At 43.1% G+C, this 15581-nt stretch overlaps 1 protein-coding gene and 1 long non-coding RNA gene across 3 annotated transcripts in view; one reads left to right on the top strand and one right to left on the bottom strand.

Annotated features, from left to right (window-relative positions):
- Nucleotides 1-10484, bottom strand: part of ABAT (4-aminobutyrate aminotransferase) — a 335639-nt gene extending 325155 nt beyond the window's left edge. The window contains exon 1 of one of the 2 annotated variants that reach the window (XM_053472272.1): nucleotides 10287-10484. The gene's annotated coding sequence lies outside the window, so the exon portion shown is untranslated. The remainder of the gene's footprint in view (nucleotides 1-10286) is intronic. The other variant, XM_053472273.1, reaches the window with a different exon arrangement.
- Nucleotides 1-15581, top strand: part of LOC128502446 (uncharacterized) — a 70752-nt gene that overhangs the window by 14908 nt on the left and 40263 nt on the right. The gene's annotated exons all lie outside the window — the stretch shown is intronic.

Raw genomic sequence — 15581 nt, forward strand, 5'->3', positions numbered from 1 at the left:
AGCCAGATTCAAAAATAAGTTCTTAACTCCAAGACCGAAACGTACAAGGAGAAGAAAGTGCAGGAAGGCCGCCAGTGGAAAATACTGCACACTGACTCCGGCATTACTGCCAGAGCAATTTAATACCTCGGACTCCATGCTTTCCTGGCCCCAAGGCCAGAGGATCTAGTGTTTCCCCCCTTCCCATATGGTACTACACTGGGACCCCATTGTATTTTTAATCCCTTTACCGACTCTATTGTCTCTGGGAGGCAGATTAAGGGACGGTTGTGTACCCATTGTATCCCAATATCTTGATTTATGCTAATGTGTGCTTTGCTTGCTATATCCTACATATATCACAGCTATATATATGAGAAAAATAAGGTGGTAGTAGAAGCATTGCTAAACACCATTCTACAAACATCAGACAAGCCAGAAGTCTTGTCTTTTCCCTCAGAAATCTCATGGTGCTGCCACAGCCACAATGGATTCTGGGTAGGCGCATGCAAACAAGGTCAACAATGATGACCTTTTGCCTCTATATCCACTTTACACAGGTGTTTGTAGATCGGTGTTCAGCAATGCTTCTACTACCCCCTTAATTTTAAGCTAGTTTGAGGAGGGCCCTCCTCACCTGTTGTCTCTGTAAGTCAATTAGTTATGTTACATACTACTTGCGCTATGGAACCTGATGGTGCTATATAAAACAAATAATAAATCATAATAAGGTGAGAGTGTGTTGTCCCAGGCTAAGGGAGCACAAGTTACCTGAGGTAGTCGGTAAGACTATCCAGCTCAGTGACATATTGATTGCTTAACCCCTTAATGACAAGACCGTTTCTTTCTCGTAGTACATTTTGGGACAAAATGAGTTTAGAAATACCCAATGTTATGTTTTTTGCTTTTTTCTGCATGTTATGGGGCAATAAGTACCAGTTGCGTTTTGCTATTTCGAAACCCTTTTTCCTCAAATCTGGTCATTCTGCCCCATGTGCTATTCCAGGTATCTGAGGCCGGCCAATGCAATTTACCCCATCAAACCATATATTTTTAAAAACTAGACACCCCAAGGTATTTCAAATTCTGGTGTTTTAACCCTTTCCATGCACTAATTCTACCACTAGCCTTTGTCAAACATTTTTTTTATTTTTTCCCCCCACACATGTTGTACTCCAGGTATAAATGTACGGCACCTGGTATATATCCCTGTCAAACACCCCAATATGTGTTCAGGAACATCTCCTGTGAGATACCCCACATGCATGGGTTTGTTGGGTTATCTGGGAGGTAAAAGACCACCTTTGCAAGGTGTGTATTTACCGTATAGACATCTGGTCTGTCGAGAGAGAGAGAGAGAGAGAGAGAGAGAGAGAGAGAGAGAGAGAGAGAGAGAGAGAGAGAGAGAGAGAGAGAGAGAGAGAGAGAGAGAGAGAGAGAGAGAGAGAGAGAGAGAGAGAGACCCTTTTTTGACCTTAGGCAGTTTTTCCAGCCTTTACAAGTTAGCAGTTTCACCCAGCAAAAAGGGATTAGGATAAATGGCAAGTATCTGCCCTCTCCTGATGTCATTTACTTGGTAGACCCTTTTGTCTCTTTTCTGTGGTTTGTAAGGCATGCTTTATTTATGTCTGCTCCTCTAGGAAGATTGGCCCCAAATGATGGTGCAAATTGTTTGCTGTTGCTTTTGGCACGCAGGATCCAGTCGCGTATGTTTGTTTGTAATGGCATGTTTGTTCCAAATGATGTAAAATTCAATATGAACCAGTCCAGGACTTTGTTTTGTGTGAAACTGTTTGTTTTGAGCCTATTTCACGTAGGACACACAGATACTGGGTCCATCCTCTGCATTGTAACTGTGGAAAAAACGCCATAAAAAACGCCAAGGCAATAAACCCACATGGCTTTTTCATGGCGTTTTTTCTCTCCCATAGACTTCTATTGGAGAAAAACGCCAAGATTTCCTTGCAAAAAACGCCAGAGTGTCAACATGCTGCGATTTTGAAAAACTGCCACAGAGCCCAAAAAAGCAGAAAAACGCCAAAGAGGACTGAAAAAACGCCAGACAGAAAAACGCCAAGTGGAAATGGCATTTTGCGATTTCCTATTGAAGAACAGCTAACATCTGGCTGCTGCGTTTTTATGGGCGTTTTTAGCAAAAAAAAAAAAAAAACAAGTGGAAACCTAGCCTCATACAGATTCTTCAGAGAATTACAACATCCTACACAAGGCCTGTTATATTGGTAAACTTTTAGTTTCAGTTCTACAGCCACCACTTTTCTGATATCTGCATTTGCATTCAAATCTTCAAAGCCCTTTCACAACTCCTGCTGATTTAATTTAACACCTATCCTGGATTCCAGTGTATGCAACTAAACCCCCCCCCAGAGACTGATCTCTAGAACATTAACCCCCTCATTGCCATGATATACTACTTGCCAAACTTTCTGCATTCACTCTGCCCTCCACAACCTGCAAAGATCCATTATAACCTACATACCTGCTTAAATCAGGAAAACTGTCAGGGGTTGTCGGGGAGGTGCTACATTTCAGAGACTTAAATATTCCCCCACAAATGACCCATCACCCAAGGACCTGCCTTCACAGACAGAGACCTACCCAATCGCAGTGGTCCAAAGTAGGAAACCGCAGGTGCAAAAAGCTAGACCAATAGCTAGCCGTTACCCAATTCCCATCTCAAAGCAAATGCAAAAATCTGCAAGATAATCTGAACTCTGCAGCCAGTCCTATCGGAGCCGTTTTATGCAATGCCAGATCAATAAATCAATAGATCTTGCTTGCATTATTGAAACTGGGCTGGACGAAAACGCAAGCCCCATCTTGGAAGCAGCAGTCCCAAGCAATTATTCAGTTCACCACTCAATCGCAAGGGTGGAGGAGTAGCAATCGGCATCAATTCCTCTTTAAATCCTAGGCCACTCTCAGTTACTACAACAAAGCATTTTGAATGTATAGCTGCCAGCATCTCTGTGAAATAGGTCTGGAATTTGCAGATCTTGTGACAGGGCTAATCCTGGAACACCCAAGATGGCTAATCCTGGGGGACTTCAATGCCTGGATTGATGACACAGCTTCCCAATTTGGGCAGGATCTCCTAAACATGATGAGTAGTCTTGGCTTCACACAAACTGTCATGTCTGCCACTCATAAAAGAGGCCACATACTCGACCTGGTGTTCCAACTTGAACTTGAAATCCCTGCTGTAAAAGTAAACCCAGTAGTATGGTCAGATCATTGCTGCCTAAACTTCTCCATCTCCTCAAAGCTAACCACAGTTCCGCCTCCAAGGCTAGCCAAACGTCGCTCATTAAAGTGTTTGACTTCACCAATCTTTCTATCAAACCTCGACCTAACAGAATTACTGGGTACCTGCAAAGACCCCAACTTATTAGTCCAACAGTATAAGAGGGTGAGCGATACCTTGAACAGCCTTGCTCCGCTTTGAAACTATAAAAACCATGCGTCATGGTCCATGGTTTGACGACACCATCAGAATGCTGAAGAAAAAAGGCCATAAGCTTGAAAGAAGGTGGTGTAAAACACACAACCAGGATGATAAGCGTTCCTTAACCAAGCACATTACCGACTACCAACAATATCTAAGAACACAACAGACCAGCCCAGCTCTTCTGCACCGTAGAAAGGCCCTGCAAGCCATCCTGCCTGCATACCTCCACAAATCTCACACAGGCCAAATGTGAAGATTTTGCAGCCTACTTTTCAGATAAGATAGCTTCCATCCAGACCTCTATCGCTGAAGGACAGCCAGAGGTACAAAAACAGGGGTTCAAATTCCCCCACCCTGTGGACAAGTTTTATCATTCTGGGCAAGGAAGAAATCATCTCAATCTCACAAAACCTGCGGGCAACCACCATATCTCCTCCCTGCATGCTCAGAAATAGTAGGCCCAGTTTTTACATAAAAAAAAAAGTCTGATGTTCTCTGGACTCCAGAGTTTTTCCAGAACTACTGAAAGAAGCAATCGTGAAACCTCTTATAAAAAAGCTTTTGTTAGACCCAGAATGCTTAACGAACTATAGGCCCGTCTCCAACCTCCCTTTTCTGGGAAAAATCATTGAAAAAAAGTGTGTTATTACAACTAGAGGCCCATCTGTCAATTAATATTATTCTTTCCAATCAGGCTTCAGAAAACGTCACAGCACTGAAACTGCCCTGGTTCATGTTCTGAATGACCTCCTGAAGGCAAGAGACAAGGGTGATTAGTCAATCCTAACTTTTCTAGATCTGCCAGCATTTGACACATTTGACACATTGATCATAAGATTCTTATTGAGCGGCTGCAAAACCTAAGCTGGCTGGGAGGCACAATTCTAACATGGTTTTAATCCCTCCACACAAACAGGAGTACCACAAGGATCCATTCTAGTGCTGCAACTAACGATTATTTTCATAATCAATTAGTTGGCCAATTATTTTTTCAATTAATCGGATAAAACAAACGAATGTAAATTTTTATTTATTTAAAATAATTTAATAAAACAAATGATGTTAAATACAAACAGCAGAATAAAAAAAAAATTGATAACATGCATTATTTCCCAACCAGCCCCCCCATTTATGCACATTTGAGCTTGCCACGCTGCCTCCCAGACATGCCACGTTGCCCCCCCCGACATATGCCACTCCACTCCCCAGATATGCCTTATACACCCTGATACACCACTTTGTCCTCCCCAGACATGGCACACTGCCCTCCCCACATATGCCTTATATGCCTTATACCCCCAGATATGTCACTCCGTCCTCCCCAGATATCTCATAGTCCCCTCATAGAGTCACAGACCCGTTCACAGCACATCAACACCATACTTTTATATATCTTCACTGCCCCCAGGATTTAGATTCCCCTTAGTTTGGCCCCCTTTACCTCTAACTGCACCTTAAGTTAACTTTAATAAATTAATTAAATTAACCCTCAGGCATCATCATTAAATTAACCCTAAACACCCCATTAGCCACAACTGCCCCTAAATTAACCCTAAAGACCCCCATCAACCACAGCATCCCCTAAATTAACCCTAAAGACCCCATCAATCACAACTGCCCCTAAATTAACCCTAAAGACCCCATGAGCCACAGCATCCCCTAAATTAACCCTAACGACCCCATCAACCACAACTGCCCCAAATTAACCCTAAACACCCCATAAACCACAACTGCCCCTAAATTAACCCTATACACCCCATTAACTACAGCTGCCCCTAAATTAACCCTATACACCCCATTAACCACAGCTGCCCCTAAATTAACCCTATACACCCCATTAACCACAGCTACCCCTAAATTAACCCTATATACCCCATTAACCACAGCTGCCCCTAAATTAACCCTATACACCCCATTAACCACAGCTGCCCCTAAATTAACCCTATACACCCCATTAGCCACAGCTGCCCCTAAATTAACCCTATACACCCCATTAACCACAGCTGCCCCTAAATTAACCCTAAACACCCCATTAACCATAACTGCCCCTAAATGAACCCTAAACACCCCATTAACCATAACTGCCCCTAAATGAACCCTAAACACCCCATTAACCATAACTGGCCCTAAATTAACCATAAACACCCCATTAACCATAACTGGCCCTAAATTAACCCCCACCTCCCCTAACTTTCAGCAGCCCAAATATTAATTTTATACTTAGTTTAAAAAAAGGACTTAAAACCCATCTTTTCTCCCAATCATTCAGATAATTCACTCTTTTTCTCTTGTATGCATATACCTGGAGAAAAGCGCTATATAAATACTTGTTGTAATCTTTTTCCACCCCTCGCGCCAGCAGCTGTTACAGGAGATCGGGAAGCGATGCTGGCTTCTGCTGACAGAGGGGAGCCCAGGCTCTCAAGCCTGATCCCCTGTGTAGCAGCAGGGATGTGTCTCTGCCACTGCAAGAAGGTCAGGACGTACCGGTACGTCCATAGGGGATTGAAGGGATTAATGATAGTGCCTGGCAAAATGAGTAGTATTCCACGTAGCAGCCTTACAAATCTCCTCAGGAGAAGCAAGAAAAAGGTTCGGCCCAAGAGGTCGCCATTGCCCTGGTGGAGTGGGCTCTAAGTCCAAGCATGGGAACCTTGTCAGTAGATAGGTAAGCGTTACGGACAGTTTGAGTAATTCACCTCATTTATTTTTTTTATGTGCGTTTGTCTCTGTTTTGGCCTGCGTAGCATACAAACAGGTTAGGAGATACATGCCAAGTTTGATCTTGAGATTGACAGACATTTATGCAAATCAAGAGTATGTAAACCTTCTTCTACTGCTGGGATGGGGATGGAAGGTTAAGCGTGTGATATCATGTTCTCTATGGAACCAAGAATTAACTAAGAATTAACCTTGGGAAGGAATTCAGGGGGAGGGAGAGTACTACCTTATCGAGGGGGGAGTGTAAAAAGGATACTGAAGTAGACAATGTCTGGAGTTCACCTATACGCCTAGCAGAAGTGATGGCCACAGAAAATGCCACCTTTTGCAACAAAAAGGACAAGGTCCAGAGGTTCAAAGGGGGCCAGAGTCAACCGAGTCAAGACAAAATTGAGATCCCAGTGCTCTAGAGAACCTGCAGAAGGACCTAATGGTGGCTAAATCATGTCTAGCATGACACTATGGGCGGAAATGTAGACCCTAATGGTGACAGGAGCCAGTTCGCTATCAAAGCCTTCTTGTAAAAAACTAAAATACATCTGCGAGGGCAGGATATAGGGGAGAGGCCCTTGGATAAGCACCAGGATGAGAAGAATTAAAAAAAAAAAAAAAAAAAAAAAAAAAAAAAAAGCAGTTTGGTGTTCCCTCTGGAAGCCATTAGATCTATTTCTGGCAGACCCCGTTTTTTGACCAGAAGCTGGAAGGTGTCTGTGCAATTCCCATTTGTGAGGAAGAGCAGGATGATGGCTGAGATAATGCCGGGCAGTACAGCTGCCCCTTGATATGTAGAGCGGACAACCTGGTTGGCTTCTGCCCAATTACAGATTCATAGGGTTACATGTAAAAGTGCAGAGTTTCTCGTGCCTTCCTGCCTGTTCAGGTATGCTACAACTGCCCTGTTGTCCGAGTGGATGAGGACGTCCTTGCGATACAGACATTCTTGCCAGGATGTTAAGGCTTTCTCTACCGCTAGAAGCTCTAAAGGGTTTGAGGGTGGCTGGGCTTATTCCCAAGTCCAATGATCTTGTCTGACTTTGTTTAGAAAGTGCGCTTCCCAACCTTACTTGCTGGCGTCTGTAGTGACCACTGACTGGGCCTCCCTCAGCCAGGATCTTCGTCATGACAAGCTATCGTTGTGTAGCTACCAATCTAAGAAAATCCAAGACCCTGTGTGGAATTCTTATGTGGTGATCCAGGAATGAAATGTGCCCATCCCAGTGGGACAATAGGAAGGCCTGACAATCTCTCATGTGGGCTAGACCCCACTGTATTGAGTACCTGGCAGCTTTTATTCTTCTTATTAGAGCCATAGCTGTACAGACGCTCGGTCTTCTTTAGCATTGTATCTTCATGATTAGTCTTGTCATCTGTAACCGCTTATCTGAGGGTAAAGACAGGTGAGTATAGACATTTTCCTTCCTGTGATCTTGCCCTGCAAAAACGCTGTGTCCAGTCCCCTTGCCCGGGAATTCAAATTTCTCCCTCGCGTCGTCCCGGAAGTGACGCGCACTATGGGTGGAAGTGCACACGGACGGGCAGGGCAACTTCCATAGGGCTGGAAAAGGATCACGAACGCGGAGGGACATTTCTGGGAGGTTGCAGGAACTCAAAGGCGGCAAAAGAGGGGGAAAGGGAGCACAAATGCTCTAACAGGAGCCAGGGGGCACAATAAGATAAGACTAGCCCGACCAAGAGCTTAACATGGTCAGTAAGTGACCTCAAACTAAAGGTCCAGCCCAGTTTAGAATCACACCTAGGGCCTATGTAAAATAAAAAAGGGAATGATAGAGAGTCCTCCTACCTGATATAGGCAGAAAAGCCCTCTCTGTCTCTCTCATGTGAGGTGCTGCCAGGTTTGGCGGGGGAAAATATCTTAATCTTAAAGTTTTACAAACTTTTGCAATGGCTGGCGGTAAAATTAGTGCATCGGAAAAAAAAAACAGCCTGTTAACCCCTTCAATCCCCTATGGACGTACCGGTGCGTCCAAAAAACGCATTCTAAGCATCCCCCCTGACAGCAGAAGCCAGCATCGCCGGCTTTCTGCTGTCTGATCTGATATAACAGCTTCCGGCATGAAAGCCGGAAAGCTGTTACATTTCCTTCTGCTGCTGACGTAACCGGGAAGTTCAGAGGACAGGATATCCCCTGTGAGGACCTGCATAGAGATCACAGTGTGATCGGTGCAGGGGGATCGCAGGGAGGGGAGTGAGAAACCATGTCTCCCACCCCCCTCCCGTCCTGAAACAGAGAAGAAGAAAAAAAAAAAAAAAGTTATTCATTTAAAAATAATAATAATAAAATCATTAAAATAATAATGTGAGCTAAGTGATGTCATTGTGACATCACTGGCATGTTCAGGAGGTCCCTAAGAGGACCTCTAACCATTTTTCTTTAAAAAAAAAATATATATATAAAAAAAGATAATCATAGAAATGTTTAAAAAACCTTATACATCTACCCAGTATAACCCTCCTGCCCCGGTTCACAACCCCCAAACATAAAAGCATAAAAATTCTACAAAAAATGTACACCTTATAGTATGTTCCCTATAAGTGCTGAGAAAGTATGGAAAATCTATATAAATTAGGTATTTCTCAAATTAGGACACCTGAATTGATAAACTTGGAGGGGATTTTCCATCACTTTACCTCATTTTGTGAGGATTCAGAGGGAAAATTTAATAAAAATTAGGTGTTCTTTTCTCATTTTTACTAAGTTTCTCATTCTAAATTTTCAGCTAATCATCCAACTATGGTATCAAAAGAAAGCTCTATCTCTCTTTGAAAAAACAATATATAGTTTATATGGGTACACTATTCACAGGAAAAGAGAATAATCGCTGAACCGACATAGCGCAAAAACGGCAAAATTGCTCTGGGGCTTGAGGTACCAAAAACCCCTGGGATTGGAGGGGTTAAAATGTCTGCCATGAACCATGTCAATCCTTGGCTCTAACATTATAGGAAAAAACTAGGTTGGCAGACAATTGGTTGCATTAAATGCACATGTGTATTAAGAGATAAACTTTTAACAAAGATCAGAGTCCATAAAATTATGTCCTCATCAATGTACACATCAGCAAAACCCAAGGCAGAACTGAACAAACAGCCCTGCTGTATATATAATTATAAATGCAGATCAGGTTCAGTTTGATACAATTTGGAACATACATAAACAGCCCATGGGGATATTTGAATCATTCTGAGTAGTAAGTTACGGTATTTTGTAACACATTACTTATGTCCCTCTAAACTGAACCCTTATTTCTCCCACATACGGTTCAAAATCCCACCCCCTACAAAAACAAAAAATAAAAGATGTCTAATTATGTATTTTTTCTTGAGCAAAGGTAATGGCTTATAAAATTATAGCTGCATTTCTAGAAAGTCAAATCGAGCAAAAGAAAAAAAAAATACTGCTCTTAATGGAAAACATTGAAAAGGTTTAATTGTGCATTGGGAATTCTAGGTGAAGATGATAGGAACGTATTTTCTTAATATTGATTTCTTGACTACTGAAAACATGTACAGTAATTATGATGGCGCAGCCAGTAAATTAATCTGTTCAAAGGCAAAATACATTTCCTGAAAAGAAACAAAATGTATTACCTTTATTTAAAGAGTGCTTGTGAATTTATTAGTGCTATTATAATTGGGAGACAAAGATTAACATTAAAACTGACAATATACATTGATAATAACAAAACACAGATATTTTGTACATAAGAAGTAGGCCCTGGCAAGTTTACAATCACTAAACAAATCTTAAATGCTATCAAGATTTCCGTTTAAATAATTTCGGAACCACAACTGAACAAAGAAAGAATTCTTAACAGATACTAAATTCCAGTAATGGAGGCAATCCATGACATCATTGCGCCGCTTTAAAGCCGCCGTGAAGGAAGGCTGCCAATTATGCTTTATAAATGTGTGTGAATCCCACCAAACCACCAGCCAATCCTCGATAGTATGATTTATTCAATCAAATAATTATAGAGTGTATTTGGATACATTATCGGCACATAGAAAACATAGGGTGGATTGAGACAACCGCTTTACCGTTATTGCACTTAACGGTTTTGGAAAAAATCTTTCATGAAACCATAAAAGTAAGGCTCACCGTTCCAATCCGCAGTTCGACAGCTACAACACTGTGTGACCTTCCTCCAATCGCGACAACCAACCGACCGAAGGTGAGATGTAAACCGCAGAACAAAAATCCGCAGATTCGAGTCCGATACTAACCAGTGACCTTACGAGGATGTCACCCACCTCATTCGGAAGACCAATCACGATGTAAGCCACTGTGAATGGGTATATGCCCGTTTAGATAACTGACCAATAACACGATAGAGGTGGTGCTTCTGAGAACATTTCCTTTTAGCTGTAACGTCCAATTAACACGCTGAATAGACACATATAACGCAAACCGCTTCATCCATGAGGGTTAATATTCTCGTTATTGTTAGGGGCTAATAGCTGCGGGTTTGACCCAGCAGAACATTTAAGTATTAGTCATCATAGAGGATGTGTGTAGTTGTTGTCGCTGTATTTGAGCACTTTTGATTAAGTATAAGCTTAAGTAAAACATAATTTTATAATATATACACACACACACACACATATATGTATATATATATATATATATATATATATATATATATATGCGCTATATTGCCCAATAGCATATATAAATATGCTATTTAATAATATAGCGCTTAAATATATATATATATAAAAAAAATATGTTTTACTTAAACTTATACGGTCGCTGTAATATTGATGTACCATCAGAGGATTACAGTTAGCAGCTATGTTTTCTGTGATTCTCAAAAACACTGAATCTTGCAGACCATAATGGAAGTTGTAATTTACAGTAACTGTAGCGTCAACGATGGGATTATGTATAAAAAGTGACTCACAGGTACAAAGTTTGAAAGGTAGATTTATAACCATGGCAACCAAATAAATGGCCAATGGTATTATGTGTTGCTCAAAACACAACCATGGAAGAGGGTTATGTACTGTTTGAGGTTGTAAGGGCAAAAAACTGAACTCGTTATTGTAAACTTGGTTGTAAAGTGTATCTATATAAAACCTCAAACAGTATCAACAATACCAAATATCAATAAAACACATAAATCAAATCTGGATGAAAAAGGCCATGGCCTTTTATTTAGTTTATTAAACAATAACCTTAATAACATTTTCCGAACAATAAACATTAACAAACTCTAGGCCCAAGCCACAGAATACTAAATCAAATGACCCAGGCCAATCACCCTATAATACAGCAGGCCACGTTTATTAATAATGTCCATTGCATCCCTTACGAAAAATTACTGCAGTTTTTTCTGAAGTAATACTGCAGTTTTTTGGACATGAAAAAACTGCAATACTGCACTTTTACTGCAGTATTACTGCACTTTTACTGCAGTATTACTGCACATTTACGGCACTTTTTTTATATTGCAAACCTACAGTTGTACTTCAAAGTACTGTAGCTTTATTGCATTTGTACTTCCGTACAAAAATAACTGCAGTACAACTGCAGTACAGTGAAGTACAAATGCAGTAAAACTGCAGTAAATGTGCAGTAATACTGCAGTAAAAGTGCAGTATTGCAGTTTTTTCATGTCCAAAAAACTGCAGTATTACTTTTCCCCCATTTTGAACCCCATCCAATTTACCCCATTTAACCATTCATTTGTTTAAATTAGACACCCCTTGGGTATTTGAAATGCTCTTATTTTAACTATTTCCATGTCAAGATTTTTGGGAAGATACAGCGCTAAATTTAGCACTTGCTCATAATAATACACTTTATTTTGTTTGTTCTTTTTGGTCTTTTTTTTTTACATTTTCCTGGAGCTGGATGGTTCCTGTGATGGTGCCATCACTTCATAAATATTTTTAAATGTTACCACATTTTATTAAATTTTTTTAGTTATTTTTTATTTTTTAAATATTTTACTAATCACATTGTGATTAGAAAACTGGGCTCCATTGACTTGCATGGTTGAATGCAGTACCTGTATTCAACCTGCAAGGGGAGCCAGAGTTCTCAAGAGGGTTTCTCCAGACCCTCTGGCAAACTTTAAACAATTAACCATCTCCGATCACTTTACCGGAATTCCTACTTGCCCTGAAGTCCTCCCCTTCTGGAAAATGCCCCGGCCCTGACAGGTTGCCGCTACGTTACTATTCTGCGTTCCGGGATATCTTGGCCCCTCGCTTCGTGGATGCCTTCAATTCGATCTTAGAGGGCGGCCGTATCCATTCCCATACCTTGTCGGCCTCCATAACCCTGATCCCTAAGGAGGGCAAGGACCCCGAGCAATGCGGTAGCTACCGTCCTATATCCTTACTGAACTCCGATTTGAAGCTATTCGCCAAGATACTTGCTAATAGAATCAAACCCTTTCTGCCCTTCTTGGTACACCCTGACCAGACGGGCTTCATCCTGGGCCGTGAGGCCAGGGACAGCACCATTAGAGCTCTTTCACTTATGCACTTTGAAAAATACACGGCCGTCCCGACCGTGCTCCTCTCTACCGATGCCGAAAAGGCTTTTGACAGGGTGGACTGGACTTTTATGCTTTCCACCCTGAATCACATGGGATTTGGTCTGGATTTACTCACCTGGATCAGATTTTTATACTCTACGCCCACGGCGCGAGTTCGGATCAATGGTTCCTTTTCTGACCCTTTCCCTATACGGAATGGGACTAGACAGGGCTGTCACTTATCGCCACTGTTCTTTGTGCTCTCCCTAGAGCCTCTCCTTCAGGCCGTCAGGATGAACCCTTATATCTGCGGACTCCAAGTGGGTTCCACGCACCATAAAATCCTGGGCTACGCCGATGACCTCTTATTCGCTGTTACCCGCCCGGGGATTTCCCTCCCTAATATCCTTAAAGAGCTTTCCCTGTACGGTGCCCTTACCAACTTTAAAATGAATTCATCTAAGTCGGAGATTCTCAATGTGAATTTGCCCCAGGCGGCTGCTCTCCCGCTTCAGGCCTCTTTTCCCTTTGCTTGGCGTTGCCCCAAAATCCGGTACCTTGGGATTTGGCTGTCTCCTGACTTCCCCCAACTTTTCCACTATAATTTTGCGCCCCTGCTGGCTGCTCTCCAGGCTGATCTGGTTTCATGGAAGAAACTGGCGCTCTCCTGGGTTGGTCGCATCAATACGATCAAGATGAATATTATGCCCCGTGTTCTTTATTTGTTCCAGGCTCTCCCTCTCTCCGTCCCTCCCTCCTTTTTTGACTCGCTCCGGTCCACCTTCTTGCGATTTGTGTGGGGCACTCGTGCACCCCGAATTCGCTTCACCACGTTGATACTCCCCAAGTCTAAAGGGGGTCTTGCTCTGCCCTGCCCCCGCGTGTCACCTGCTCCGTGTTCTGGAGTGGGCACATAGTCCGACCCATAAGCAATGGGTGGGCGTCGAGGCAGTCCTGCTGGACCTCCTCATGAAGGTCTTACCTTGGTTGTCGATTCCGACGGCTCGCGCAATCACTTCGTCTCACCCTTTTATCCGGGCCACTTATATGACTTGGCTTCAGATCCTTCGGAAGACGCAACTTTCTTCTATCCCCTCCCGTTGACCTCAGTCAGGGATAATCCTGACTTTCCTCCCGGGGTGGGCCGCAACCTTTTCCCAGCTTCCCCTGCTGGTGTGGGACCGGGGATTGGTTCCTTTCTGACCTCTGAGGGCCTTAAGCCCTTGGCCGTACTGTCCTCACGCTCACCCCCCTCCTTCTTAGATTCCTTCCGTTACGCACAATTGTGCAGTTTCTTTCGGTCCTTGCCTCGGAAACACGCCCCATGGCATCTCTAGACTGTATGGCCTTTTACTTGTGGCCTTTCACCCGATATCGCCACCGTTCATGGGGGGCTGGGAATCTGAGCTGCAGGTCGCCTTTTCTGAGGCACAATGGGAGAAGATTTGTGTCGTCACTCACGGCTGCTCTAGGAGTAACAGGGACCGGGAAATGGCATATAAATTGTTGTCCCGCTGGTACCGACCCCCGGCCTTGACTTCTACTTACCGCCAGATGTGCCTAACAGATGTTGGAGATGTGACGCCACTCCTGGTTCCCTTCTTCACCTTTGGAGGCACTGCCCTCGGCTTACTCCTTTTTGGGCCTCGGTCCATCTGTACTTGCAGCGCTTCACGGACAAGACCATTCCTTTTACGCCAGAATTCTTTCTCCTTCATCATCTGTCTTACCCTGTGCGCTGGTTCCGGATAACGGTGATCCGTCACCTCTTGACGGCAGCCAAGGCGCTAATACCTCAACGCTGGGGCAACCCTGCCCCACCCACCCTTAAAGAATGGGTTCTCCGGGTGGAACAGATACGCGTCTTTGACGAATTGCAACTCCTGACCGATGAGTCCCTCGAGCGATATAGATCCACTTGGTTCCACTGGCTGGAATTTGTGTTGGGGCCTGATATTCGTCCTCTATTGGACTAGCTACATGGACACGTTCCCCCTGGGTTGGGCGGACGGGTCGCTGGGCTTTCTTCCCTTCTTTCATTCTTTCTTTCTTCCTCTCGTTCATTCTCTCCCTTCATTTTCCATCTACCCCCTCTTTTTTTTATTTTTTTCTCTTTCCCGTCAGTTTTCCTTCCTTCCTCCTCCAATTGGGCTCGCAGCTCGTTTCTCTGAGGCGGATATGTACTATGCCATGTCTCTCTATGCTGCCCGTGTATGTCTGCTCATGCTCATCCACTGTCATGGTGTTTCTCATTTAGTTGTCACACTACTGTCTGGTGCTTTTCTGTTGGCAACCCCAGGTTTCTATCATGACTTCCCCCTCCCTAATTTGGATGTACTGTTGTTCCCCGTTTGTTTACCTCCCTCCTCTCTCCGAGTGGGCTCGCAGCGAATTTCTCTGAGTGTGATGTGTACTTTGCCATGTCTCACTATGTACCGCGCACATGACTGCTAATGCTCTTCTACTCAACTGTCATGATGTTTCTCATTTTGTTACCACAATGATGTCTGGTGCCTCTTCGCTGGCGCCTTGTGTTGCTGTCATGACTCCCTCCCTCCCTAATTTTCCTTCTGTACCCTCCACCGACAAAAAAATAAAGAAAAACTGATTTACCCTAAACAATTAACCAATTGGTCCATCTGTCTTCTGACAGGATGGAGGCATATACAGGGGTCTGGGCAGGCTGGATATTATTTTTGTCATCCACAACTCTGGCTGGGCTCCTGAAGTAATGCTGTTTGCTTTAATCTCTTTAATCTCAGTCGTATGGGTGGTTCTCCTCATTTATGTTGGTCTCTCCTTTTCTCTCTATTCTTGCCCCCCCTCTCCCTTCTTGCTTCTTAAATATTATATATATATATATTAATATATATATATATATTTTTTTTTTTCCGTTCTTCCTTGCCGTG

Source organism: Spea bombifrons, chromosome 7 (genome assembly GCF_027358695.1).
Source record: "Spea bombifrons isolate aSpeBom1 chromosome 7, aSpeBom1.2.pri, whole genome shotgun sequence".
In the NCBI taxonomy this organism is placed as follows: Eukaryota; Metazoa; Chordata; class Amphibia; order Anura; family Pelobatidae; genus Spea; species Spea bombifrons.